This window comes from Triturus cristatus, chromosome 6 (assembly GCF_964204655.1).
Source record: "Triturus cristatus chromosome 6, aTriCri1.1, whole genome shotgun sequence".
NCBI classification, from domain to species: domain Eukaryota; kingdom Metazoa; phylum Chordata; class Amphibia; order Caudata; family Salamandridae; genus Triturus; species Triturus cristatus.
In genome coordinates, this window is record NC_140589.1 from 122,032,697 (window position 1) to 122,059,205 (window position 26,509).

The 26,509-nt window shown below is 45.7% G+C and overlaps 1 long non-coding RNA gene across 1 annotated transcript in view; it reads left to right on the forward strand.

The window, feature by feature from the left end:
- Window positions 1-1,497: 1,497 nt before the first annotated feature.
- Window positions 1,498-26,509, forward strand: part of LOC146816498 (uncharacterized) — a 69,602-nt gene continuing 44,590 nt past the window's right edge. The window contains exon 1 of the long non-coding RNA XR_014962451.1: window positions 1,498-1,995. This is a non-coding gene — a long non-coding RNA (uncharacterized LOC146816498). The remainder of the gene's footprint in view (window positions 1,996-26,509) is intronic.

Below are 26,509 nucleotides of genomic sequence, written 5' to 3' on the forward strand. Positions count from 1 at the left end.
GGTCACCATTCCAGAGTCAAGACTTCGCGGAGTACCTGCAGGCTTTAGACATTCATCACCGGCGAATCACCCCCCGGTGGCCTCAAGCAAACGGAGAGGCTGAACGGGAGTGGCACCTGCGCATCTGCTAATGGGACGGGTCGTCACCGACACAATACCACACCACCCAGAGTGGAGGCCCGAAACTCCTGATGACAGTGCCATTGATGAGCACCGACGTGGAGCTTTTGCTCATGTTGATGCCCGACGGCGGGCTGTGACCCCACACCTGGCCCCAGGTGACAGGGTGCTGATCCGAAATCGGATGCCAGGTAGCAAGTTTCGGTTGAATTTTGAACCGCAACCGTGGACTGTGGAAAAAGTCACGGGCACGTGCGTGACAGCCAGGAAAGGCGTAGAGAGGATAACGAGGAACATTTCATACTTCAAGAAAATTCCAGTGCCCCCTGGAACGGAAGACAGACATCAAGACATTCCCCCGAGGCACAAGCCACGAGAGGAGAGGTTCTTAGAACCTGCTGAGCATATGGACTATGCGAGTGGAGGAGCTGATTCCCCGGATCATGGAGTTGTCGCACCGCAGCAAGGCCACCAGCCAGAGGTGGTGTCACCCGAGGAAGCTGGCGCGCCAGAGGTTGGAGACGGTGGCGCAAATGGTGAATCTGTGAGTAGGGGCATGGGTGTTGTGCCGGACCGTGGGGAATCGCGATATGATCTGAGGCCGCACCCTGAGCCCTCCCGTCGCTTAAAGGACTACGTCAAGTAAGACTGTTTTTGTTTCGTTTGAGTTGATTAGTATTGCAAATGTCTAGAGCGGAGCTGACGACTACTAAGGTATCTGTGGTTCATGATTGTAATGCAGTAATGTGTTTGGTTGTTTATTTTGGTTTTCGCGTGTTGGGGAGGAATGTAATGTCGCGATACTGACGTGACACGCACAGGCGTGCGCGTCAGGTCACGTGTTTCTGAGCCCGTAATAAATGTGACGTCATGCGTGCACGTAGGCAGAACGGCCACGGCAGCAGAGACGGAGTAACTGAGCCACAAGTGTCCCGAGTCTTCTTTACCACGTGTAGGGACCTGGGTGCCACGGGCCCAACAGCGGTAGCACCCCCAAGAACACCACACCTCGCGGGTGTGAGGCGTGTGGCTGGACCAGTAGTTGCACCCACCCGTAGTACTACCCTTCCTGCATCTGTCCTTGCAGCGCCCAAAAGGGGCGACACACTAGGAGCAGTGAGGCTGTAATTACTGTGAGTATGGGACTGGGGCGAAGGAAGAAGCTGCACCTGCAGTAAACAAGACCGGCATAGCAACGAAAAGACTGGCACAAGAAGTAGAAGTGCCAACTAGTGCCTGTTGAATGCACCCACACAGTCCCGCACCGGTAACTCCGGCCAGTGTAGCCCACCGCACAAAAGGTAGCTCCCCTTCACAAAATGCCCCACATTTCCTCCGCAGTGCCCGTGGGTAAAGGCACGGCCCGCAGCACCAGGAGAAAGGCAATGGCCTCCTGAAAGCCTGCAGTGCCACCTAATGGCCATTCACCCCTCACCAGGACCCTAGCTCGCGTGAGGCAAGCAGCAGAAGGAAGCCCGCCCAGCAAGATTTTCACGTTCACCCGCATTGGCGGGCGGAGTCACCGTGAAGCGCAGGGGGTCTGGACATGTCCTGATCAGCCCCTGATCCCTGCACTGACATCTGTGCCCAGCGCGGCCCGTAGTGCAAGACAGGCTGCTGTGACCTCCGAAGTTAAAGTGGCAGCAACACTTACGGCAGTGGCGGCACCTCTGTTATGGCGGAGGAGCATCGTCCCCCACTGCTTTTAAGCAGTACAAGAAGCATAAAATGAATTGCAGCATTGTGATTGGTCAGGGGAGCCTGGTTGCCTACCAATCACAACGCTGCATTGTAGCTTTGTGTTTGGTTAGTGGGGCCTGGCTGTGCTTCCGTCCGGAGAAGAGCAGCAGCAAAGACGTGGGACCCGGTGCAACTGTAAGTTTATTTTATTATTATTATTTTTTATAAAATATGCGCAACCCTTACCCTCCCCACTACCCCGTTCTGCCCACGCAACCCGCCCCACCATCCACGAGCCATGCCACTTGTGACTGCTTACCAGGGAAAGTCGTGTAAGGCAGCCCTGAAGGGGAATAACATCAAGTGAAGACTGGGGCCATGCCAGCGCAGCACACAACCCCGCACCTGCATCTCTACCCTAGCGTGGCTCCCAGATTCAGCCAAGCATGTCATACACATGAAAGGCAGCCACAGTGCCTCTAGCTGTGACTCAATGCACTGCATCCTGCTCGGAAGAGCATCAAGCTTGCGAGTCAAGCTCCACAGGAGAGACTAATTGGGCAGTATATGGGTGCCCCCTGCCGTCCAGTGTGAAAAAAAAAATACTAGAAGCCTGCTGTGCTCTCTCACAAGACATACTCGGGGACATCACCAGGGAGAAACTGGGACGGGTGTGCAGTACACACAGTACCGCCTAGTGCAACAGGCCAGTACAGCAAGAAAACGTAACTGACTTTGCCCTAAAGGATAAAGTAGAAATGGACCATGAGAGCAGCACAGACCCTAGTGGCTGCCTGTCATTTGCTGCCCCAGCAGAGAAAAGTCTAGCCATGGCAGTGTCACTAGAAGGCAGCTGAACTCAAGGCAGCAAAGCATAAGGACAGGCAGCGCCTAAGAAGAAAAGGAGTAGAGCCGCAAGAGTCTTTTAGCCATAGGCTGCTAGAGAAGGCTCAAGGTGCATTGGTCTGATAGAAAAAGCCACCTGCAGAGAGAAACCGTGTACCAGACCCAGAAGTGAGAAAGCCTTCAGAGAAAAGGAAAGGAACGAGGTTGCTCTGTTCGACCATCCCAGCACAGAAAGGCCACCGTTGGCCCACTGAGCTTTTCACACGGAGTGACCGACCTTGACAAGCACACCTGCACTTGGGCAGGACCAAGTGCCACGACAACGGGGTCCCCAGGGTAGTCTTTCATCAGGTCCTAGGGGCATGGGGTCATTGGGGCCAAAGGGTGGTAAGGGGGGAGGCCTCAAACCCCTCTCCTCTAATAATATATTAATAATAAATAAATAAGCTCCACTAACTGGGCTCTGGCCCACCACAGGTGAAATTCATATAAATATGACAACCCGCCTGCCTTGGTTACAGTGCTGTCTAAAATTCCCTATGAAAAATGGATGAGTAAAAAACTTTTGGAGCGTCCCCCTTTTTCTTAGCCACCATGTTGGATCTAGCATCCTTATGTGGTTTTCCCCCTAACTTTTTGTCTTCAACCCTCCTGTTTTTTTACGTCATTTTTGCTGGCATTAGGACTCTGCACACTTTACCACTGATAACCATTGCTAAAGTGCTTGTGCTCTCTCCTCAAATCATGGTAACATTGGCTGATACCAAAATGCCACATTTAATTTTCTTGTAAATCCCTAGTAAAGTACCCAGGGCCTGTAAATTAAATGCTACTTATGGGCCTGCAGCACTGATTGTACCACCCACCTAAGTAGCACTTTAAAAGCGTCTCTGGTCTACCATTGCAGCCAATGCCTACAGTTTTTAAACTGCAATATCGACCTGGCAAAATAAACCTTTTTCCAGGCCCAATCCTTCATTTTTAATACACATACGTCACCCATAAGGTAGGCCATTGACAGCCCAGAAGGCAGGTTGCAGTGTATTTTAAAATGTGGGCCATGTACTTTTTAACTATACATGTCCTGGTACTCTTAGATGTGTTTTTCTCTACTGCAAGGCGTATTTCTCCCATAGGCTAACATTAGAGTTCCTTATTACATCTACTAAGTGATCGTTTTCAAATGGAAGCAGGTAATCCATTAGCGTTTGGTGTCTTTGGAATTGATTTTTTTAACTGTATTTATTGTTTTTTTCCATAAAGGAACACAAACAATAACATAAATCCCATAGGTGCGAAAGCATCCATCATTGCATATAGTATAGCAATAGGTAATTGAAATAAGTAAAGAGCATATAAGGTGGTGGTACAACACAATAATGTAGAATTCTAGCCGTGGTGACTGTGACAATGTAAGAGCTACATGAGGGGGCCAAAGGCCCAGTGAGACAGCACAAATATATAACAGAGAAAGAAGACGGGCACAGTGGTAGAGAACATCCGTCAGATCATCTGATTCTAAGGTAAGTAAATAGTCTTGCAGAGGGTCACATACATCTTTGGTCTTGGAGGTGAGGGGCTGCAGCTGTATGTAGGTCTCACTTGTTTTTTTCACAATTAATCATGCTTTTGAGCCAGGCAGAGCTCATGGGGCATGCACCGCTACTCCAGTGAAGTGCCAGATCCCGCTTTGCGAATAGTAATGCAAGGGTGACAAACCTACAGACACCCATATGAAGGCCCTGAACATAGCCTAGGAGGTCCGTCAGAGGGGCCAGGGAGAGTGTGATTCTTATCATGGAAGAGGGTAAGGAGAAGATTTTAGCCATATATTGCCCTATACATGGACAGGTCCAGGTAAAATGGGTGAAATACGCCTCAGTAACATGGCATTTAGGGCATTGGGGGGAGGGTGTGGGGTCAAAGCGTGCTAAATCCCTGGGTGTGATGTAAGCTCAATGCAAGAATTTGAAATTGAGTATCTTGTGTGTTTAGTCTGGGTGCAGCAATAATACCAGATCTTGTCAGACAGTGGATGGCCGAGGTCATTTTCTCCAACCTCTCTAACATGCTGGGTGAGTTCTGGCTTCATGGCTATGCAAGCTCGATAGAATTTGGAGATCAGCCACCCTTTGTGCCAGAGTCAGTAATGATACGTGTTAGAGGAGGGAACTCATCCGGGACTAGGGAGTATGTAGGTAGGCCGAGAACTAAATGTATTGTGAAGGTGTCTGAACACAAAATGGTACATCTAGGAAGCGTCATGTAAACGGAGTTCATCAGCGTGTGCTAGGGCATTGGCTACGTTGGAGTAGCTTCTCGAGCTTAATGGGAAGACAAGGGTTATTGGACAGGGGTAATGCAGGGGAGTAAAGGATACCTCCTGCAAAGATCTGGCGGAGCTTCCTCTAGGCACAGCTGGTGGTTGAGAAGGTTGATATGTCTGATGGATCCTTGGAATACCTTTTGGTAAGATGGAGGACAGTGAAAGGTCTCCGGTGTGCTCTTGCTTTGGCTTCAGACAAGGGAGACAGGCATCAGGCTGGTACCAGTGGTACGCAAATTGGCATTGTGCAGCCAGATAGTAGAGTTGGGGATCAGGAATTCAAAAGCCCCCTTGATCATGGGAAAGGATCAGCGTATCCCAAAGGATGTGAGGTCGGATGGGTGATGAACGAACAACGAAATATCATCTGTATAGATGGAAAGTAAGAGGGGGCCAGAAGTGAATTGAAGGCTTCTGTGCATATGCTTCTCTTGGAGATGACCGACCAAGGGGTCAATTGCAATAAAAAAGAGAAGTGGTGAAAGTGGACAGCCTTGCCTAGTCCGCCTCATAACAGGGAAGGAGCCCATCAGGGAACCATTCACCGGTGGGCGAGCCACAGGGATGGAATAAAGTAACATGACTAGCGAGGTAAACTACCAAGGGAGGCCCGATTTCTCCAACGTCGCTTTCAAAAAGGACCATTAGAGAGAATCTAATGCTTTCTTAGCATTCACAAACTTCAAAGTTGGCAGGGAACTTGGGAGAGATCCTGTTCAATACAGCAAATCTCTTACTAAGATTTAAGGAGGTGGACCGATGTGGAACAAAACCCGTCTGAATGGGGTATATAAATTGCTCCATTAGGAGGGATATGCGAGTAGCAAGGACTTTGACTAGGATTTCCTTATCTAGGTTAAGAAAGAAGAGTCATCAGTAAGAAGTATGGAACTGGGACCTTTGCCAGGTTTGAGAAGTGTGAGGACAGCCTCTTGCAGTGTGGGTGATAGAGTACCTTTTCAAAAGTTTCAGCATACACTTCAAGGAGCTGCGGCGCTAGAAGGTGCTAATATGCTTTATAAAAGCACCGTTGAGGACATCAAGTCCAAGGGTCTTAGATCCGTCAAGGGCATCGATAGACTGCTTTTTTGATAGGCTTGTTTAAGAAGCGTTGTTGACCATCAGTGAGCTACACCATCATGATCCGTGAGGTAAGCTGCAATATTGGACGTAGTATCCGACGTGCGCGATTACTAGAGGTGCTCATAGTAGTGTAGAAGTTCAGCCATTATACTATCGTTACCTGAGAAGCAGCGCCCCTGTAGAGGAATGCAACATTGTTATATACCCACTAAGACGATTTGGGTGGAGAACCCTCACCAGTGTGCCACCGGGACGTTCATCCTCACCATACCGCCTAGCACTGGCATGTTTACCCAGATACGCTATTTCCCTATCGGCCAGATCTCAGAACTCGGACATTAGGACTGATTGCCTATGCAACTGAGGGGTGCAATAGGGTCGAGAGTCCTTATAGTTGATGACATGTAACTCAGCCTCGATACGAATCAGGTGGGAACGTATGTCACACAGTATACCCGCATGTTTACAGATGCGCACTCCACGTAGATTGGTTTTAAAGGCCTCCCACAGGGTAGCCTTTGTGGTCCACTTTGTTGTATGTGCAGTAAGAAAACCAGTAATCAATTCTCGTCCACACATCATGAGGTGCAGCGTAAAAAATATAGTCAGAGACAGAGGGGTGCCTTAGTCGCCAAACATCATAAAGGGCATAGGTGTTGGTAATATCATGGAGGACTTTCAGGGCTCAGGGTTTACTGTGGATTTGTGTGCTGGTTGAGTCATACGATGGGTGCGCACCATGTTAAAATCCCCAACCATGAGTATGATGTCTGCCTCCATCGGACCATTGTGCATGTAGATGTCATGGTAGCAGTGCTTTAAATGGGCTGGTACTCACTGGTACTTAGTACCCGCACTTTTACATTTTCTGCGCTTGAGTACCGGAACTTCTCCTTGTCCAAAGAGAGTATTGGTACTCATGGGTAAGCAAGTCAAGCTCTGAAATTTGGCATTTAGAAAAAGAAGAACGACAGAGCTGGCGAGTTGGTCCATTTTGGTAAAGCACTCTGATAAACGAGTGCTAATCTACCCTTTCAAGGTGCTAATTGAGCAGCGGCCCGTATGCATTTATTCAGAGCTGGGAGGGAGATTGGGAGGGGCCGGAGTCACACTGTTAATATTGACACAGGGTCACTCGGGCTCCTTGGAAGAAATAGCACAGTAGGTGTGTGAGCAGGGCTTTCTAACAGCCATGTCTCGTGACTCGGCGTGAAATCTAGGAGGCGGCTTCCTGCTGGCATAGCAGAGTAGGGCAGCACTTCTTTGTGATAGTGACACAGAAGTAGAGCGGGTGGAAATCAAGGTTAATAATGTCGATGTCAGCGAACGTAGGTGTTTTTAAAACACATGTACTGAATGTCCTGTCCTAGTGCTTCTATGTCACTGCCGGTGTGTCTTGCATGAGTGAGTGTTGCCTGCAAGGTCCAGGACCAGATATATTGTTAGAAGCCCTGCATTACCACACTCTGCCCTTAAAGCGTATGTGAAAGTGTTTGCCTGTAGCAAGTGCTAGGCCACATTCTCTCCAGTGCAGATCTGCTTTTTCTGCAGTGTTTCAACACAATTGTATTTTGTTTTTTAGAGGCCATTTTCTGTTGGGTAAAATGCAGGGGCTCTGGGAAGGGTAGAGGTGGGAGAACCAACAAATTAACAAGGGCCCAGTCAGAGCCGAACCACAAAGTCTGGCTTGGCCTTAAAAGCCTGTGTACAAGTCGAGCCTTGAAAACATTATCATTGAAATAAAAGTGTATTTTTTCTCCTATGGAAGCATTTCACCTTGGTGCATAAGCTTATATCACAGCATTGAGAGGAGTTTTGTGACCTCACCGTGACGACACTGCCATTAGTGAACTAGGAAGCAAGGCGATTTTCATTTGTACATTATGTATGGCCTACTTTCTTTTCATGAATGAAGCAACACTATAGTATATTAAATCTAATACAAGATGTGATTGTACAGCACACATCCAGAACTCGTGCATTTGAATATACGATCATTTGTGCTAACAAAGATAATGGAGGCTTGGTGAGATAAAATATTTGTCTGGTATCACATAGTTTGGTCAGGTGGTGAAGCCGGGATTGATCCCAGAATTTCTGCTTTCACTTTGTGCAATTCAGACTCTAGGAGGCTATATCTTTCTTTATCCCCTTTACAATAAAGGTCACTGATTTGTCTTTATTCTTCGCACATGAAATTAGAGTTTGGTTGGCAGGCAGATGCAACATCAAATCCAGTTCATTTTGGGCTTGAGGGTGCAAGACGACCTGGAACAGAGCCAGGCATCCTGGCTCGAGCTTTCAGCCGCTTGCTCACCTTCAGGAGGAGGGAATCACACTTTAGAGCAGATAAGGAACTTTAAGACAAAGTTATGCCATCTAGGGGGGGCTGGGTGATGTCTGCTAGGTAGCAATGAGACAAGAGAGTTAACTGTAGTTTCAAACGTTTCAAAAATATCTTAAAGAAAATATCATGTGCAAGTCATATGTGATTTAGGTCTTGCACCATGAGAAGCCCACTTTAATATTAAATGTACCTTTTTGTACATATAAGGAGAAAGGAATACTCAAGATATACCGGAAATGCTTTAGCATCATTATACACATCTCCACACCAATTAAATCTCAATTAAAATAAATGTGTGCCCCTAGCCAGGTCCTATTGCACTGCCCGTAGCCCCGCCCCGGTAGCTCCACCCGAGCCCCACCCCCTAGTCCACATCTCAATTTGGTGAGTACCTGCACTTATGTATTTCCATTTAAAGTACTGCATGGTGGAATTCGGGTGTAACACATTCGGGGCATAGATACTGATCAGTAAAGCCTGTTTGTCAGCCAGGACACTGGTTAAGATGATGTAACGATCCTCCATGTCTAAAACTGGATGAAAGAGTGAAGGGGATACTTTTATGAACTAGTATGCATCCTCCAGGGGATGCATGGTTACTTTTCATGCTACAGCTCATACTCGAGGGGCGTGTGCATGCTAGTGCTTACAGTTGCTCTAAATAGAATGGTATTGGGCCACATTTACTTTCACTCCCATGGCTTATATTATATAAATATCTCTCTCTCAAAAAAAACCCATATATATTATCTACTGGCGGTCGCCAGTAGATAGTTATAGTTAGGACCGAGTTTCCATAGGAAATCTCAAAATTCTATTTTGAATAACTTTGGCGCCGTTTGACGAATCCTCGCGAAATTTTCAAAACTAATGGGGCGCTCCGCTCAGCTCCTACCCTGAAAGTCTCGGGGTGATTCGTCAAGCGGGGGCTGAGAAAAAAGGGAGGTCCCAAAACGCGTTTTCCCCATGCATTTTCCCATAGGACCTTTAGTCGAAGGTACAGCCCGAACGGCTGAACAGAATTACTTGAAATTTGGAAAAGAGGTAGTCCTCAGGTCAGGGATGTGCCTTTTTGCATATATGGTGTCAATCTGTTCAGTAGTTCCTGAGAAAATTGCAGTTAAAAGTACATAAATATATATATGCGCGCACCGTGCGTGCACGGTGCCGTGCTTGAGCGTAATTCTGATTGGTGGTTACATGTCAGTCAACATTCGAATCAGTCGAAATCAGGAAGTGTTGGCCGCCATTTTTTGTGTGACAGTAAAAAACAAAGGTGGAGAACGTGAAAAGGGGGCAGGGTACAGAGTTCCTGACCCCCTAGCTTTTGTCAGGGGTCCCTGAAGGACCCTGAAGGGTGAAAAAACCATTTTATTTTTTGTTAAAAAATCGCGGGGTGCGCTCACCGTGCACGCACCGTCGCGAGGTGGGCGCACGGTGCGCGCACGGCGGAAAAAAATCATTAAAAAAATAGAATTAAAAATCAAATTTAAGTGTTTAGATGTTAGGTGGCTCTAAAAAGAGCTGTTGTGTTAATTGAGGAACAGAGGAACAAAAAAATGAAAAAAATTATAGGGTGCCGCATGTGTGCTGCTGTATCTTGCTCTCTATTAGGGGAATGCTGGTGTCCCCATAAGAGAGAAGGGCATTGCACGCATTGCACCGTATATGCACCCTCTTGAAAAGAGGGTGTATATCCAGAGGAACAGAAGCAGGTGAAGCTGCCGCCGCAGATGAAGTGCTCGGCTGAGCTGCGGATGATGTGCTCGGCTGAGCTGCTGCGGATGTGCTCGGCTGAGCTGCTGGAGGGTTGTCTCTAGCAGCTCGAGCAAAAGCCACAGGATGTACTCCTTTAACATGCCTTATCATAGTGAAGATACTAAAAGAGTATTTCTTTTTAGGATCTCCTCTTGATAAGACAACACCACAAATAGTGCAGGTGACTTTCGGAACATTCACCTTCTTCTGCCCCTCTGGAAATCTAAAAAATTGCCAGATAAAAGAGTCTTTCTGTTTCCTCTGTCTCACAAGGGTCTCCTGCTCACTCCCAGAAGATGACTGCTGCTCTGCCATTCTCAAGTACTGGAGTACTGGAAAAGCTGCTCAGCTCCTTCTCCCAGGGAATCAGAAGAAATAATGAGGGGAGTGGGTGTGGTGTTGGAAGTTTCTGGAACTGAAACTACTATAAACCAATGAAAAGTGTTGTTTCTTAATCACATGACCTGAAACTACTATAAACCAATGAAAAGTGTTGTTTCTAAATCACATGACTTGCTGTGCGCGCACCGTGTGCGCACGGTGCGCGTACGGAGCACGCACGCATGCGTGCACGGAGCACGCACGCATGCGCGTACGGAGCACACGCGTATGGAGCACGCACGACGTACGCATGCGCACGTGGAGCACGTACGCATGCGCACACGGAGCACGTATGCATGCGTGCACCGTGCGCGCACGGTCAAAAACCCTTAAAAATAAAAATACTCTTTTTTAAGTGTTTATAAGTTTATAGAAGATATTAACTATGCTGTTCAACTTTATCCAAATTAAAAAAAAAAAAAGAGCTGAGCCATTCCATATTACAGGATAAAGTCAATCTATAACTATATACATAGGTAGCTTATTGTAAAATAAATATTTAAAAAATATAATAATACATTCATAAATTAGCATTTAAAAAACCTTGCAAATTCACTTAAAAAACCATAGGTTTCACACACGTTATAGTTAGGAATTAGCATTTAAAAAACCTTGCAAATTCACTGAAAAAACCATAGGTTTCACACACGTTATAGTTAGGAATTAGCATTTAAAAAACCTTGCAAATTCACTGAAAAAACCATAGGTTTCACACATTTTATAGTTAGCTGGACATTTCACTCGTAAAAAACCAATGAAATTCCCCCGTTATAGTTAGTTCAGCTAACTATAACTCGCGCGCCCGCAATCCACTGCTGATGACGTCACATATTACATCACTCATGACATGGTCAGTAACATCACTCATGACATCACTGATGACATCTCAAATGACATCACTGATGACATCACTGATGACTTCATCCATGTGATAAATTACCACATCTTCTCACACCCTAATATAACCTTTGATACACCGACTCAAAATTTCAGAGTTCCATTCTCAAAACCATACATACTGCAATACCAATAACTACATACCCACTTATTAACTCTTAGGTCTACATACACCTCCACTCATTCACCTGTACAGTCACTCATACTTACAGTCACTCCATACAAGACTATCATATGCATTTATACACCTATATAGACACTCACACACCACCAATCATCCATAGAGGTACTCTCACACCTAGTCAGTCATGCAAATAATCACACTCCCATTTACTCACCTATGCGGTTATACTCACTCAAGTTCACTTACTCATAAAAATACTACCACATTCTTACGCTCTTATAGAATCATTGATACAAGCACACACTCATCCATACAGTCACTCTCACAATCACCCACTCTCACTTCTACCCACATATATACTGCCTTTCAAATATTTAGTTAGTCACAAATGTACCACTGAGATATACATTCAATCACAAACACACCCATACATACACTCACTCAACCATACAGTCCATCACAGATGCACTCTTAAAACCATGCACCCATAGAATCACCCACTCACACATCTAGTCACAGAGTAACACACACCCTACCCACACAAACACTCAGGAACCCATACAGATACTGAGACAAGCAATCAATAACTCATATAGACACTCATATAGCTATTCACAAAACCATGCAGCCACTTATACACCAACATACAGACACATACAGACATTTACACAGTTTAGTCACTAGTCTGCAGTAAGATACATTTAATGACTCACTTATAGAGTCAGTTACGCACCACAGAAAATCATCCATTTACACACTTGTACACCCACTCATTCTTCAACAGGCCTTTCCCTATATATATTAAACATATTAAAATTGTTCAGAAACACATACTCAATGGATGATGTCATCAGTGATGTCATCAGTGATGTCATTTGAGATGTCATCAGTGATGTCATGAGTGATGTCACTGACCATGTCATGAGTGATGTAATATGTGACGTCATCAGCAGTAGATTGCGGGCGCGCGAGTTATAGTTAGCTGAACTAACTATAACGGGGGAATTTCATTGGTTTTTTACGAGTGAAATGTCCAGCTAACTATAACATGTGTGAAATCTATGTTTTTTTCAGTGAATTTGCAAGGTTTTTTAAATGCTAATTCCTAACTATAACGTGTGTGAAACCTATGGTTTTTTCAGTGAATATCAATATAAATATATTCCTGGAGCTGGCATACTCCTAACACGTTTCTGATGCTTCACAGGCTGCCATTCAAAATGTGCGATATTTCATTCTAACTACCATGGGGCATATTAGCAAGGGCTGGCGATATAATATTCGCCGCTTTAGCGTCCGTTTTCGGGCGATAAGCGGCGATAATTATATCAATCATATCAAGGACACGCTAGCGCGTGTTTCTTTGATGTAGAGCCCGTTTTTTCACAGTCTCGCCTCGCATCGCTAATGAGATGCAAAGAAGGCGTGGCTGTGAAAACAACACATGAAAATATCGCGAAGGCAGCTTTGCGATATTAACAAGGAGGTGCAGCGATAAAATAAATCGCGCTATCTCGGCCTTAAAGCTAGAATTTAACGTCTGTTAAATTCCAGACTAAGGCATACTAATAATGGTACGTGGATTATGCTGACACGACCACAGGGTCGTATCAGCAATCTTATCGCTGTTTTCCAAGGAACATCGCTGGAAAACCAGTGATGTTCCATGGTAAACACCGCTATCGCTGAAATATTATCACCATAGCGCTATGTATTGTTAATATAGCGTTATCATGGCGATAATTTTCAGCGATAGGCGGCGATAATATTTCTACCGCTATGTGGGGCCAGCGATAATTATCGCTGGCCCTTGGTAATATGCCCCAATGTTGTTTAAATAGAACCTTCTTTATTAGATGCGTCATGTGACAATTATCCCTAAGCATTCTGGTACATGTGGTCAAAACAGCATTCCAACCCATGTGGGTAATCGCACTTCCGAATAATTAAAATGCATCCATCACCCTTGTGGCCTAAAATCTTGTCACACAGGACCGTTTCATAAGCCCCCTCAATGTTCTGCAACAGACAAAAGATGAAAGGACAGCGGACCTGCTTCTATCAAAAATGGTAGGTGTATAACAGCTCCAGCAATCTTTCCTTGCCACAGCCCGGAGTCTCGACCTGAGTGCAGACTCCTCCCGTCCCATTAGATATACATATATATATATATCTTAGATTCCGTTGTCTTCCCCGGATTCCTACTACAAACAGGCACGGACCACCAAATTAGTGCATAAATTATTTTATTGAGATGCAGGCATTACGCGTTTTGGTTCAGATGAGCCTTGATCACATGAAAAATGCCGCCGCTTTAACCTTTTCTTTTATAAAACAAGTGCGCCGTGCAATGTGCAAACATTATGCAGTCATAGACATAAAAGAAACCAAAATACATTATAAACACATTTAACAAGTTTGAACATCCTGAATAAATATTTTAAAACCATGAACATTTTGTTAGAATTGTATGTACCTCATGATTGTTCACAATTTGATTTATAGGAGTCAATTTGTAGGTAAATACATCATTCAAACAATGTATATAAAAATAACTGTAAAATACGTTATTTCCCTCGATGTCTTTATATATATTTCTCAAATACTCCAGTAAAGCAATCACTCAGGGGGTTATTTCACCAGCAGTTGATTTATTTTTCAGTTATGTGTTTCGCCTGACACAGCAGGCTTGCTCACACACTGAATTGTGGAGTATATAGAAAGCATACAAGCATTGGCATAGGCAATAGGTCTCGCCTTTGGGACCTTATAAGTGTTTAGCCATGTAAAAGTTGATGTTGTTGCACCAAGGATATTGTGCTGCATAACTAAATACTTATAAGGTCCCAAAAGCGAGACCTATTGGCTATGCCAATGTATGTTTTACATTGTTAGCCAATTACCCCTTAATGTTGGGATGTCTGGAAATCTGGTCTCTGTAACAGAAGCCTAAAACAGGTACCTGTGTCGGGAGAGCTTGCACTCCCTCCTGCCTTTCTCTTCGTCTTTACCATTTATAGAAAGAATAAAATATTCAAGACTTACGGAACTTTACCCCCGACCACCGAACCTCTCTCCCAGGACCCCAGACTGTGTTGGGAAGCTAGGAGGCTGCTGTCCGGGAGCAGTGAAGTCCGAAGTTAGCGAGGGGGAGGGGATGGGCTGCAGGGAGCACAAAGGGAGGAAGCGAGAGAGGGAGGGAAAGCGACAGAGAGAGGCCAGAGGGCTGTGCCGGAGGAGAAAGGGAAGAGGGACAAAGGAAAATGGGCACAGAAAGAGAGGGGGTGAAGGGAGAGAGGAATGTGGAAAAGGGAGTGGTAGCTCCAAGGGAGATAGGATAGAAGAAGCCCTGAGAGGACAGAGGTGAAGGAAGGAGGAGGCATGGAGTGGTAGCAGGAAGGAGAGAATGTGAAGTGAGAGAGTGGGGTAGAGTTGGGAGAGGGAGGATGAGAGACTGAGGTAGTGGTGAGATAGGGAAAGAGACAGCGAGGAAGGGGTGAGAGGGAGGGAGAGAGCTAAATGTGAGAGAGGGAGAGATGCAGGAATGAGAGGGAAGAGAAGAAAGAGGGAGGGATAATAGAGGTAACACATGGTGCAGGGGTGCTACTGCGGAGGAGAGGACGTGCAGAGAGAGAAAGTAGGGGAAGGGAGTGAGCGCAGAGGAGAAAAGGGGAAGAGGAAAGGCGGTGGTAGAGAGAAGGGGAGCAGCTGATAGGGAGAGGGGGGAATCAGAGAGTTAGGAGAAAGAAGGATAGATGATAGAGATATATAGTTCGGGGGTAGTTGAGGGTGGGCATGAGGAAGAGAAGAGCAGAGCAGAACACGGGGGAGCAGCCGCGGCCCGTGGAGGGAGTTCCATGGGGCGGAAAGGCGGGGCGGGGGAGGGGCAGGGTGGGGGGTACTAAAAACCGGAATATGGATAATTGGAGGCAAGTAAACAATTAAATAAATAAAACGAATTTCGTAGCGCGCGCTGCCCTCACCCTCCCCGAAACCGAAAGTGAAGCTGTCGGAGTTCAACGTGGAAGAAGTCAACAGAAAACTGGGAAGGGTGATGGTGGGTGGGGACAGAAGGGAGCGGAGCGGGCCGCATGTTAGAGACTGGAAAGCATGTCTGCAGAGAACTTTTTTTTCAGCGCTAACAACTAAAAAGTGAGTAAAGACAGAACGGGACAAGTGCAGCAGGGCTCTGTGTGTCCAGAAAAAAGGGGAGGTGAACGCTAGTCATTTAAACTAGCAAACAGCACACGGTTACTGAAACAAGGACATGCCAGCGGCTTTGATTCCGCCAGTTCAGGAGCACAGCAACCTTATCGGTCACTCCCAATGACGGGCTGCAGGCGACCTCGGCTGCGTGCAAATAACAAGCTCGCGCTGGCAGCAGGGGGAGGGGAGAGAGGAGGGGGCCTTCACCTGTTTCCCTTGTGGGAGCGAGCAGGAACCATAAGTTAATTACAAACATATGGTTTGAAAGTTCGCTCCCTCAAGGGAATCGCTAAACGTGCACCCGTTGCCATTCAAAGCAATGCAACGCGGCATGTTTTTGGGACACAAACTCAATCGGTTTCAAAAGGTCTTTTTTCCTATGCAGCGCATGCGTGCTGCGTAGGCGAGACCTAAAAAGGACTAGTTACAGTTAGTCACAATGGCATCTATATTGGAATGGTGAAATTTACAAGCAGATATATTAGTTCATAGTGTACGTGCGCCCTCATCAGTTGTAATCACTGATTGCTGCTAAATAAAAGTGCAAACCATCAGTAAATGTATATGTATTTTGTGGGTTCACCCAACACAATGTATAAATATTCATTCATATTAATATAATTGTCTGTTGGGAGTAGCATCCATATTGGACTGGTGTAAAGAAAAGTTTTGAAACACTGTATACTCATGAAACCTAAATGTTTCTACAGATCGTAGTTTGCTGGTGTATAACAGCATTTCCCTCAATCTAGGGTGAAAGTCCATGTATTCGACAAAGTGCCAATTGCTAGTAGAAACCCCTCGAATTTCTAAATAGATTTGTTTATTTGGCATAGTGCCCTGAGAAAAGTGGGTTATACCAGCACAGTAGATTCCTCACACCAGGGATGTTAATCAGGAGAATCAAACATTAGATGCAGTAATTTGGTATGTACAGAGTTCTGCTTTCCACTAATAAAACACAGTCTGTTGGTGTCCCTTGTTATCAGCCAAAAGTAAAACGCAAAGAGAATCCAGGGATTTTAAGCACCACCTTTACACATCTATGATGATCCAATAATTATTCGAGGAATTCAAGAGGAACTCTGCTATGTAATTAGGAACAAAAGGGTTCTTTTATCTGTTTAGTGCTGTCTTGCACCGCTCTTTTTCGTGATGTTGAAGAAAAGGGTAGGGAAAGGGAAGGACGTGTCCACTTCTGGAGTTGGCTCCTGTGATTGAAAGAAAAACCATAAATTAATATTATGGTTAGGGTTAAAAATAACAGTAGTCATTTCTATAGCAAAAAACCCACATAAATCTTCATTGCATTACACCAATAGGCAGCTTGGTCTATGTGGACTCATAGGAGCATGTCTCTTTCTCATGTTGCTGTGCTGAATTAGTGCTCATGGAAGTGTATACTCAGTTCTTCGTCTTGATTGTGGCCCCCAGGGGTTTTGGTCTGTAGGTTAATGATGTGCGAAGACTCCCTCTGTCTAAGATGGAGTACTCTATTTCTACCCCTGATATTCTGTTCAATTTGCTCAATCACAAAGTACGTGAGCAATGAACTGTTTGATAGGTGATATTCTGCAAAGTGCCTGGCTACTGGGTAATGAGGGTCTGTTTTGTTAATCGCCCTCTAGTGTTCCAAAACTCTTTTCTTCACTGCCAGGGTGGTACTACCTTCATAGCGTAGTTTGCAGGGACACTCTAGAATGTAAATGACAAAAGTTGACCCACAGGAAATAAATTAGTTTATTGTTTTTTCTGATGTTGGAGTGTGAGATTGTTTCCGCATGCGGATATTGCGGCACGCCTTGCAATGTCCACAAGGAAAGTATCCCTTCAGATTCAACTGTGTATTCAGGCATTTATTGGTTATGATAGGTCTTTGAGGTTCCTGCCCTTTCTGTCTGTGATTTGGGGGCATCTAGGTATATTTTCAGCTAGAGTAGGCTCACTTGCTAAAATATTGCAATTTTGATTTAGGATTTTGGAGATTTTCTTTGATTGTGAGTTGTATGTCAGAATAACTCTCAAACTCTTTTCTTCCACTATAATCGTTTTTTCCTGTAGTGTTTGGTCTCTCGGGATCTTACTGACCTTTTCCTTGGCCTTTTCTAATACCCATCTTGGATAGCCTCTCTCTTTGAATCTTGTGATCATACTTTCTTGTTCCACCAGGAAATGTTCCTGATTTCTACAGTTCCTTCTGGCTCTCAGAAGTTCTCCAAAGGGGATGCTCCACTTTAGGGTCTCTGAGTGGCTGCTGAGTGCATGAAGGCGACTGTTGCCTGCTGTTGTCTTTCTGTGCAGTTTAGTACAAATATGGTTATCTCTCACCCCCACTGCCACATCCAGGAATTCAATAGATTCTCTGATGGTGGTGTATGCCAGTTTGAGATTAAAGTTGTTAACATTCAGTTTGTTAATAAATCTCCTGGCACTGTCTTCGCTTCCTTTCCATATGATGAATAAGTCACCTATGTATCATAGCCACTTGATAACTCTCCCTTCTGTGTTATGTGTATCCAGTTCTTTCAACACTTCTACTTCCCAAACCCCCAGAAAGAGGTTGGCAAAGGTAGGGACAAAGCAACTGCCTATGGCTGTGCCACGGATTTGCCTGTACACTGTGCCATTAAACAGAAATATGTTATTATACAAACAGAACTTATTCATTTCCAATAACATTGCTGTATGTTCCATGTAACAGATTTTCCTTTTCTTCAGAAAGTGATGGCAACATTGCATGCCCAGAGTATGATCAATAATTGAGTATAGGGAGTTTACATCCATGGTTACAAGCAGGAAGTCTTCCTCCCAGATGATATTCTTTATTTTGCCCAGGAAATCTTTTGGGTCTTTGGTGTATGATGGTAATGTCATCACATACTCATGGAGGAAGTGGTCCACATATTTTGAGATGTGCTCAGAAGCACATCCTATTGATGAGACTATAGGTCTCCCTGATGGTGTTGTGGGATTTTTTGTGTACTTTTGGCAGGAGGTAAAAACTGGATGTTCTGGGATAGTCTTTCTTTAGACAACAGTATTCTTCCCACTGCAATAACCCTGGTCTTTCCAGTTGTTCAGCATGTTCCAGATTGTAACAATGCTTTCGTTGTATTCTTGCATATTAGTCTCCACATAGAATTTGGGATCATCTAATTGTTTGCATGCTTCTTCTATATAAATGTTTTTATCCCAAAGTGCAATGTTTCCTCCCTTATTTGCAGGGCAAATGACCATATTTTGGTCTACTGCCAGTGCTTTAACAATTTCCCATTGTGCTTTTGAGAAGTTGGATGATGCATTCATTTTTTTCTTCTGACGAAATTGCATAAGGTCTTTCATCATGGTGTCATGGAAGGCATCAATGTTATCGTGAGGTAAATTTGGGTAAAAGGTGGATTTTGGTTTAAAATTGGTCTTGGCTGGTCGGTCAGTAGTCATCTCTTGGATTTCTCCAGTTGTTTGAAAGTCTGTTTTGTTGTACAGATCTTGTAAGGCTCTGAGGGTGTCAATATCCCCTATTTTGAGGAAGGTATCTGTGTCTGTGCAATTCTCTATTGCACCAATGGTGGTAGTATATTCTGGATCTGGTGGTCATGCTCTTTTTATTTGATGCAAGTTTTAACTTCCTCACAAACTTGTAGACATCTATCCTAGTTTCTGGGTAGTTAAAATCATTAACAGGGCAAAAAGAAAGACCTAGGCAGAGTGTACTTTTTTCCATCATAGATAATGGTCGATGTGAAAGATTGATAATCTTTTTATTTACCATGTTGTTATCCATTACATCTTCTTCTTTGGGCCAGTTGCTTTGATTCCCATTGGCCCCTTTCATCATCCTCTTCCTTTTCTGGTTCCTATTTCTGATTCGCTTTCTTCTTCACCAGTTCCTTCCAGGCCACTTATTCTGCCCCACTGACTTCGTCCTCTCCCTCGTGTCTTCGATGGTTGCACTGTTCTCTGGGTTTTCTTCCCTGGTCTCAGGAGGCGGTACTCGTCTAAAAAATTCAGTTGTGATCTGATTCCCGAATTCCCTTCAAACGAGGTGCCTGCTACTAGTGATGTATACCCCTCCGTGTCACTGCTGGTAATTGACACTGTGCCACTTAAGGTTCCTGACATTTATTCTACGGGGTCTCCTAGAGCCATTTTCTCATAGAGGTGGTCATATTTGTGACTATAGGTCAGAATTCTGCCACTTTCATAGTCGCAACAGTCGCGATGTAATTTGCACTGTTTGCGTGCTTTGATATTATCTTTGTGTAGTTTCAGTCCTACTTTTAGTTCTTCCACGAATCTTTTGATGACTTCCTGTTCTTTATGATTCTTCAGATCCTCTGCAAGTGATTTGAGCTCATGCAGAATGCCTTCCCTGTCTTCCCATGCGTATTTCACTAGAATCGTGAGCATTTGCTTGGAGCTTTTGGCTGAGTTTTACGCCCATTCTTCCAACATTTTTGTGTTGGGGGATTCTTAAGAGGGAGTTGTGTAGATACATAGGCCACGTGGCACCATCTCCTTCTCGATGTAATCCTACAAGGATATTGCCTCCCACCACTTGGAGGTCTCAGATTTTTTTTTGTTTTTCTAATCTTCTCAATTTTTATTGTAGAGTGCTATCTTTGGTGCTGGTTTCTTTCCTAGGTTGGCCTTTGTTGGGTGCTCTGGCAAAAAAGCTCTGGTCAGCCGCCCTTCTCTCTGTTTCTTCATCTATGCTAATCACGTCCTCTTACTTAGGTGTATGGTATGATGTATTGAGTTTGTCTGTGGTTATGTCTCTAATATAGTGGACTGTGTTAATGGCTGAAAAAGGCTGGTATTGCCCCCTCCACTCCTCTCCAATGGGGGGGTTCCTGCTGCAGTTATTTTCTCTGCACTTTGTGTGCAACAAACTGTTTTGCACGTTCTCCTCGATGTCACCGAAATGGTATGGACAAAGTTCTTGATCTCGAATGTGGGTTCTAATATTGCATCTGATATTCTCTTCTACCTTGATTCATAAGGGGAAGAGTAGTGTCAGATAACTATAAGTTACCCATAAAGCACTACACCTTGTTGCATGTGCAAATGTTAATACGGAAATTCAAGTATTTGTTGGAGTTCCTCTTTCATCTGTCAAGGTACTGTGGTATTCTGCTTTTTTACTTTTTTACTTCTGTGCGTGTTTCTACGCTTTGTTCCATTCCTCTCCTTGGGAAATGCTCATGCGACAGGTTTGTTATGATGTAGATATACTGAATAATACATTAGAGAAGGTGCGGGGAAGGGAGATGTTGTCCGTTCCTCCCTTTGTCTTACAGAAGTGTCATTTTTCAATGCGGGAGAGGGGAAACGTCAGGGTTTGTTTGTTCTGTTCACCCTCTTATTCTTAATGGTATATTGCCCAGATTGACTCGATCCCAGCCGTATTCCATATGGACGAGGGGAGAAGGAGCGGTTGTCTACTTTCTTCTCCCTTGTGTTGCGAGGGGGTGAAAAACACCCAGAGTGGCTCGATCCAGACACAGTTGGAGACAGAGTGGAGAGAACGATACATGTCCTCCGACTCATCTCCTTCCCTCCCTCCCAGTAACACAGCCAGTCAGGAGCACTTACCTCTGGGACGCGCCCTCGTTGTTCTGGATCCTTTGGGATTCTTGAAGTACAGCTCCGTATGTTCTCCACTCGGGACTGCAATACTGTGTCCCGTCAATGTCCTTTCATGCAAAGTTAGCTGCCGGCCACGGGAGACTCCGTCAGTTTCAATTTGATTTTTGCTCCTTTTATACCCCCTCGCCTGAGGCAGTTGGATTACTGGTTGCCTGCGGAGCGGGCCGAGCGTCAAATTTCTCAAATACTCCAGTAAAGCAATCACTCAGGGCGTTATTTCACCAGCAGTTGATTTATTTTTCAATTACGCGTTTCGCCTGACACAGCAGGATTGCTCACACACTGAATTGTGAGACAACCATGACAGACGGCCATCAAACTTTTCCAAGGTTTTGTATGTTTCAAAAACAAACTCCCAAGGCGGGAGATTGTTTTGGAAAAATAAAAAAAGAGGATGACTCCCACGTCATGGGAGGTTTTCTCCCATGGTGTGGGGGTCATTTTCCTTTTTTCCCCCTCACAGCCAGGTTATAACAGGCGGTGATGGACAGTAAAAAAAAAAGCCATCCAACCACCCACTCTCAATTCCAATGACCACTACACTGTTAGGCCGTCAGAGGAGGTTTTACACCGACGGACTATATTTTACTCTCTCAGTGTAAAACTTACAGTCTGACCCGACTCAGAATTGGGTAGGCAGACCATAAGTTTAGTGAACAGGTTTACTTTGTCACTGTTGTGGAGCACCACCACCATCTGCGCCTGGACCCCTGTCAGCACTGAAGACATCACCCACGTGATGAATACCATCCACTCTGGCTCCCCAGCCGACCCCTGCCCCCACCACATATTCAACAAAGCCGACTCCATCATCGTACCCCAACTCCGGAACATCATCAACAACTCTTTCGCATTCGCCACCTTTCTGGAGAGCTGAAGGCACGCAGAGATCAGCGCCCTCCTGAAGAAACCCACCGCGGACCCCACAGACCTCAAGAACTTCCAGCCCATCTCGCTCCTCCCGTTCCCCGCAAAAGTCATCGAGAAGACCGTCAACAAGCAACTGACCACCTTCCTCGATACGAACAACTCCCTCGACCCATCGCAGTCCGGTGTCCGAGCGAACCACAGCACCGAGACCGCCCTCATCGCAGCCACCAACGACATCAGGACCCTGCTCGACAACGGGGAAACTGCCACCCTCATCCTCCTCGACCTATCGGCCGCATTTGATACAGTCTGCCACCGCACCCTAACAACCCGCCTCCACCACGCCGGGATCCAAGGAAAGGCCCTGGAATGGATCACCTCCTTCCTCTCCGACAGAACCCAGAGAGTCCGTCTCCCGCCCTTCCGCCCCACGGCCACCAAGATCATCTGCGGCGTACCCCAAGGCTCCTCGCTCAGCCCCACCCTCTTCAATGTCTACATAAGCCCCCTCGCAGCCATCGCTCGCAACCACAACCGCAACATCATCTCCTATGCTGACGACACCCAGCTGATCCTCTCCCTCACCAAAGACCCCACCACCGCCAAAACCAGCCTCCAGGAAGGAATGAAAGACGTCGCGGAATGGATGAAGCTCAGCCGTCTGAAACTGAACTCAGACAAGACGGAGGTCCTGATCCTCGGACCAACCCCCTCCGCCTGGGACGACTCCTGGTGGCCCCCTGCCCTGGGCTCCGCCCCCAAGCCCACGGACCATGCACGCAACATGGGCTTCATCCTTGACTCCTCCCTCACGATGACCAAGCAAGTCAACGCAGTATCATCCTCATGCTTCAATACCCTTCGCATGCTCCGAAAGATCTTCCGGTGGATCCCCACCGAAACCAGAAAGGCGGTCACCCAGGCCCTCGTCACCATCCAGCTGGACTACGGGAACTCTCTCTACGCTGGAACCACAGCCAAACTACAGAAAAGACTCCAGCGCATACAGAACGCATCTGCACGACTCATCCTGGACATCCCCCGTCGCTCCCACATCTCCGCCCACCTGAGAAACCTGCACTGGCTCCCCGTCAGCAAGAGGATCACGTTCAGGCTCCTCACCCACGCACACAAAGCTCTCCATGACAGTGGCCCCGAATACTTCAACAACCGCCTTACATTCTACTCGCCATCCCACCAGCTCCGCTCCGCCAGCCTCGCCCTCGCCACCGCCCCACGGATTGGCAGAACCACCACCGGAGGAAGATCCTTCTCCTACCTGGCCGCCAAGACGTGGAACTCCCTCCCCACCCACCTACGACTGACCCAGGACCACCTCTCCTTCAGGAAGCACCTCAAGACCTGGCTCTTCGAGCAGTAGCAGCCCCCCCCAGCGCCTTGAGATCCGCTCGGATGAGTAGCACGCCTACAAATTTCGTGATTGATTGATTGATTGAATTGTCTGCCGCACTCTACATCAGTCCCAGAGGCCCGTCTAATGGAAATCAGTACTGTCCCTGCACATCATGGGAACAGCCCATCCAGAACCTTGGTCCTCTCACCCATTCACCCTGAAGTCCACTGTGTTTTTTTGTAGTTGGGAAATTTGAGATTCACGCTTCCTGAATCTCACTAAGCCAAGCCCCTTTATGACACATTTTAAAAATAAAAAAATGCAATAAGAACAATTGATGGACATAATGCAGAACAATGTCATACATTCACCCCAGTACAGAGATCTGTGCCTAAATCAATCGTTTTTGCTCCCCATGCCATTCCAGTTTGAAGTCAGCCATATGCAAATCAGCCTTGACCCTGCTCCCTAGGGGAACTGCCCAGCATGAACTGCCAGGCCAGGACGTCCCTGGACCAGAAACAAGCATCCTAGGACCGGTTTCGGGGTTTCACCCCTCATCAGCCGGGCTAGCTTGACTCCAGTGGCATGGAGAGCACGGGACCCAGATCTGGGAATACCCATCCCACTCAAGGTGACAAATGCAAAAAGAACAATTGATGGACAGAATGCAGAACAATGTCAAACATTCACCCCAGTCGAGAAATCTGGGCCTACATCCATTGTTTTTTTGCTCCCCATGCCATTACAGTTTCCTTCAGCATTCTGTCCATCATTTGTTGCCGCATCACTTTTCACCCTAAGTGGTAGGGGTATGCCCAGACATGGGTCCCTTGCCATTGGATTCAAGCTATCCTGGCTGATGAGTGGTGTTAACCTGAAACTGGTCCCAGGATGCTTGTTCCGGTCCAGGCATGACCACGCTTGGCAGTCTGGGCTGGGCTGTTCCATGAGGAACAGGGTCAAGACTGATTTGCATATGGCTGGGTCCAAACTGGGGTGGCGTAGTTTGCAATAGAACAATGGATTTAACCCAGATCTCTTGACTGGGGGTGAATGTTTGATTTATTCAGCATTCCGTCCATCATTTGTGTGTCATTTATTAACAACGTGTCAGTCAATAAAGAAAGCTTCTCTGGATCTTTTTCAGTAAGGTAAGAAAGGTACTGCATGGATTAGAGCACTCTGTCCTGCGTTGCTCTGCTATTATTAACTGATTTAGGGCCTAATTTGAGCTTGACAGTTGCGTAGTGTTCATTGGAGTAGCGAGGAACATTCCTCTGTCTTCTTGATGCTACTCTGCCTGCCAAATTTAGAGATGACCATCAACTCAGCGGTCATCTCTGTACATTGAAAGGAACCACCACTATGGTTGGCACAAAAATACTTCCAGTTCGGACACATAACTTCCATGTGTGCTGAGGCAGAGGTCAAAAAGCTACAGCTTGCTACAATGAACTTGAGGCAGGGTTGCATGCTTACCATAGCCATACAGGGGACCTTTCTCTCCATCCCAACAGCAAGGCAAGCAACTGCTACTGAGATCTACATCTGTGCATTGGCTTGTTTATACTCAACAGAAAAGGGAACTAATGTCTTGAATGAATAATTCCCATTAAAACACATACTGCTTCTCTCAGTGAAGTAATTTTAAATAAATACAATTAATGAGACTCTGTTGAGGCAAGACCGCAAACTTTAAACTCTGAATGAAACTCCACCCAATTTGCAGTCTATAGTGCTTCATAAATGCATGTGGAGAAGAACCTGTTACTGCAAAATAAATGAAGTTGATCAAGAATTTTTAAAACATTATCAGGGAAGTAGCTACTCCCCTAATAGACTTTCCATACACTGGACCAGACAACACTAAACCCATTACAGAATAGGCTTCAGAGACGGTAAAGCGTAACCAGCGACTCAGAGTTGCAATAAATGGCTTGATGGACTAAATGTAACAAATAACGCATCCACCCTTGTGAAAGAAGTTATGTTTTCCACATAAATAGAAAGAGTTTTACTTTGGTCTAAAGCATGGGTACTCACAAACATTTTCGCAAGGGCCACAAAGTTTGGTCTGTGATGTGACCGAGGGCCGCATCGATGCTAGCAGAGTGGCATTCTGGGGGCACTTTTGGTGCACGATTGCTTTGAAAATGAAGGTGTTTCTAAAGTTAAGTGGTGCAGGACAATCTAGTTACTTCATTTCTTCAACTACAATTAACCTTTACATAAAAGCTTGCATGTATATTTAACAGCTTTTTAGTGATAGTGCTGAGTCGAGTAAACAGCACCCAGTGCTGCTTTTAATCAAGGGGCCGCAAGTAACGGTCAGGAGGGCCGCATGCGGCCCCCGGGCCAAACTTTGAGTATCACTGGTCTGAAGTAGCTAATAGTCTTCCTTCTTCTGGCTCAGATAAAGGGGAAGATTAGGAAGAACCTGATCCTGATCACAAAGAAACTTTGAGGTAACTGTGGCAAATAAGATCTGTTCTGAGCAGGTACTTATAAAAGAAATGCTAGAAAGTTGAAGATGACAGCAGAGCTCCAAGTTCCCCAATAGACCTGCCTGAACAGATGGCTACTAAAACTCAAATCTTATCCATGAGATACCGCAGACTAACTATCTGTAATGGCTTGTGGAGTGTTTTTTCAAAAGTCTATAACACTAACACTAACTGTAAGTCCCACGGTGAAATAAGGCAGCAGATAACAGCTAACTAATAACACCCTTAATCGCAGGCCATTACGTTTTTAAGGTGAAAGCTGCTTACCCTAAAGTAAAACCATCTTTAAGATCCAAGATCCTGGATGGCTCGCTGGAGGTTGCCCGTAAATCTTTTGTAGTACACCATTTTTGAAAATTCT